This window comes from Capsicum annuum, unplaced genomic scaffold, assembly GCF_002878395.1.
Source record: "Capsicum annuum cultivar UCD-10X-F1 unplaced genomic scaffold, UCD10Xv1.1 ctg71420, whole genome shotgun sequence".
Classification (NCBI taxonomy): Eukaryota; Viridiplantae; Streptophyta; class Magnoliopsida; order Solanales; family Solanaceae; genus Capsicum; species Capsicum annuum.
The window spans coordinates 2,793-7,119 of record NW_025881239.1 but is presented as its reverse complement, the minus strand read 5'-3'; positions in this window follow the sequence as shown (position 1 = coordinate 7,119).

Genomic DNA, 4,327 nt, shown 5'->3' with positions numbered 1-4,327 from the left:
TTGTTGCTTTTTTTTTTTCTTGATCTTTTTTTTTCTCTTTATTTTTTTTCTCTTTTTATTTTTTCTTCATTTTTTTAATATTTTGCTAATAAATAGAAATTTGGATAATCCGCAAAGGAATTTTCTTTTTTTTTTTGACACAAAGTAAATTTAAGGGAATGATTTGTTGTTTGAAAGTCTTTTAAGATAAGTCTTGCCTCTAAGACAAAAGTTATAAAACATCTTATAAATCAAGATACAATGTGGTTATATCAAGTCTTGCTCGTGGGGCATAACTTGTTGTTTGAAAATCTTTAAGTTAAATTTTGCCTCTAAGGTTAGAGTTATAGAACATCTCATAAATTAAGACACAATGTGATAATGTCAAAACTTGCCCATTGGGCGTAACTTGTTTTCTGGGAGGTCCTTAGGCTAAGTCATGTCTAAGAGGTAAGACTAATAAAACATCTCATAAATCAAGACACAATATGTGATAGTGTCAATTCTTACCCATGGGGCGTAACTTGTGGGCTAAGTTTTGCCTCTAAGGTAAGAGTTATAGAACATCCAATAAATCGAGACACGATGTGGTAGTGTCAACTCTTGCCCATGAGGCATAACTTGTTGTTAGAAGGGATCTTTTGTTAAATGACCTTTTCAAGTCTTCTTTTAATTAAATAGACTACAATTTTTTTATTTTTAAGAAAATGACCCATTTTTGAGACGAATTTATTATCTATCCGATCGATATATAGACAGATCGATTATCAATCCGACGATCGATTATCGATCTGACTTATACATGGACAGATCGATTATCAATTCGACAGATGAGACAATAGAAGTAAGCCATTTTGCTAATTGGAAACTTGAAGAGGCTTCATAGACAAATTTTCTCTCTAAACTTATACTGTAAAGTTTGAAAAAGAGTCAGTCAATAATACTTTATTTTAATTTATTTAATCTATTTTGACTTGAAAAGAAGTTTTAAGAAACTAAAAAAATATTTTTGAATCTTGTGATTTTAAATTAAATACATGTCAAAAGAATCAAAATATACTTTAATCTTATATTGTTAAACATATCATGCAGAAATTCATAAAAAATAGGGAACTCAACGAAGAGGGGTGTGCAAAAATCAATTAATTAATTAACTCGAAAAAATGTTATTGATTAATGATTTTATAATATTTTTTATTGAACGATCGCTTTGATTCATATTTAGTTAATGGTTAAACTAATAATCTAATAAGATTATACTAAAATAATCTTTTTATCTCTAACTAATAACATTGGTTTTAGAATTTAAATACAAACTTTATTTGTTTTTACATTTTATAGCCGTTGTCTATGTGCTGTTGTTTTCTTCTCGAAGGTTGTTGGTTTGTTGGCATTCTACTAGTGAACTGTGAACTGTCCTTGTTTCTCTTTTCGAGATATTGCTACAATAAATTTGTCTAGCAATAAAATTATTTGAATTTACTTGTAATTTTTCTCTAGATTTTTATGCATGAAAATATTGTATATATAAACAAATGACAATAAGAGAAAGGAAAAAAAAATCCTAGAGGAGCATTTTTTAATCTATTAAATCAAAATCAAATCATTAAAGATCAAAATTTGATTAACCGTAAAGCGCTAATGTAATATCTTTGTGACTCAGTTATTACAAACCGAGCAACGATAAATCAAATCGATAATATATAAGATCGAATCGAACCGACATGTGAACACTCCTATCGAAAACCATATTGTTAAGGACCAAAAGATCAATTAACAAAAAATCAATAACTAATGATATTGATTATTACAAATTGAAAATCAATAAACCAAACCCACAATACACGAAACTAAATAAAATGAAAAAGATAACACCCCTAAGTTGAAGTAGGACCACCAAGCCAAGCCAAAATCATTTTCATCACCTCCACACAATTTTGCTCTTTGTTTGTATATTATATTCACATGCATGTGCTTGGTGGTTGTTCAATGTGTTAACTGTCTTTACTCTATCAGTAGACACTCTGTGTGTTACTGCTACCAAGTTGATAGAGATTTTTTTTTTCTTTGGTAGTGTGATTGTACACACGGAGATGGAGAATTCATCAAATGAAAAAGGAGAAATGGTTGAAGAGCCTTTGCTTGATATTTCTGAAACTCAAAAGGGTGGCTTCAGAGCTTTGCCTTTTATACTTGGTATACTCCTTTTTTTGCTTTTCGAGCTTTGGAGTAACTGGTAAAATTGTTCATAAGTTCAAGTGATGAAAACAACCTCTTATAAAAATGCAAGGTAAGGCTGGGCATAATAAATCATTGTGTTCTGCTTTTTCACGGGCTCATGCATAGCGGGAGCTTTAGTGCACCGAATTACACTTTGTTTTCTTTTTCCCTTTTGGAGCTTTGAAGTAGTTGGTGAAGTTGTTGCTATGTGACATCCTTGGTCACAATAGGTTCAAGTCATGGAAACAATCTCTCGCAGAAATACAAAGTAAAACTGTATATGATAGACCATTGTGGTCTAACCCTTTCTAGCGCCCAGTGCATAGCGGGAGCTTTCATGTGATCAGGAGATCACGAGTTCAACTATTGAAAAAAGGTTTTGACAGAAATGCAAAATAAAACTGTGTACAGTAGACCATTGTGTTCCGGTCCTTCCTTGAACTTCAGGCATAGCGAGAGTTTTCATATGACCAGAAGGTCACAGGTTCAAACTATATCTAGCAGAAACGCGAAGTAAGACTACGTACGATAGACCATTGTAGTCCGATCCTTCCATGGACCACACATATAACAAGAACTTTAGTGCAGAAGACTGCCTTTTATTCTATTTCTCCTTTTGATTTTTTCTAAAATTTCCAACAAATATTTTTTTTTCTGTACTCATCCTTTAATTTTTAATTTTTAATTTAATTTGGTTAGGAAATGTGCCTTTGGTTTTTAGTATGGCGTACCCTCCTATTCGTTTTACGTTTTTATTCTTTTAAGAAAATTAATTTGGAAATTAATTCGTTTGCCATAAAAACTATTTTTTTTCGGAGTTGGAGTTGGAGTTGAAGATGAAGTTGGAGTTGTGTTTGACCATGTCTTTTTGAATTTTTTTTTTAGACTTTTGAAAAATCTTTTTTAAATATGATTTTATGCCCTCAACTTTTAAAAATTATCAAAATCACTCAACTACTAATTTACCTACTAACATACAACCAAATGTTGAGAAAATAATTTATATGTCTTCAATTGATAAAATAATTAACAACAGACTAATTATTATGATTGTTATTCTTCTAAAATTTGAATAAAAATATCACAAATACGAGCTAAATAAGTTTATCTAACCATAATCGATTGAATAAAAAAATATATATTGATAAATATGATTTATGGATATAAATATATTTTATATATTCTTAAATTTGTTGATGAAAATTTTTAATTACTTTCACTGGAATTAATTATTTTATTGAATTTGTTTTTTTTTTTTTAAATTTATAGATGTATTATTTCTGAATAGATTAGCGCTAATTTTTTGCTTTTTCTTTATTGATGATATTGATTTTCCTTGAATATATATATATATATATATTTAGTAAAGAGAACAAACTTTTGTTAAGCTAATTACCACACTCGTCTCTGTTCAAAATCCATAAAATCAAAAATTGTTAATATGGATCATTCTGTTATATTTGATCTGCGACTTTATTGACCACTTTTAATAATTTATTAAAATCATCATAGCCATTATATGACATATATAGAAAATTAGAATGACAAGAAAAAAATATTAAATTTCTATTTTTAAATAACATAATGTACTAGGCCTTATATTTCTATAATACTTCATTCAAAACAAAGTTGATATATTTTTGTCATAGCTTGCCATTTATTATTTTTTACCTCACATTAGTAAATTTTGGTTAAAAGAAGAAAAAAAAATTAGAATATCTGTAACAATTAAAAATGATGTTGTACTATAGAAAATAAATAATAATTTTTTTCTTGGTGGTTGTAGTTATAAGAGGTGTTTGTGTAAAAATTTAAAGATTGAGGTTATATATAATAATAATCTTGAGCCGGGGGTCTATCGGAAACAACCTCTCTACCTCTTTAGAGGTAGTGGTATGGACTGCGTACACTCTACCCTCCCCAGACCCCACTTTGTGGGAATATACAGAGTTTGTTGTTGTTGTTGTGGTTATATATAATAATAATGAAAGTTGAAAATAGGAGTGGAAAATTATGAAAACAACCAAAAGTTGTTTTCACTTTTTGGAATCCAACTTCGGAATAATTTTTCGTAGTTTCATGGACAAACACCATAATTTTCGAAAAAGTGAAAAAAGTGAAAAATATT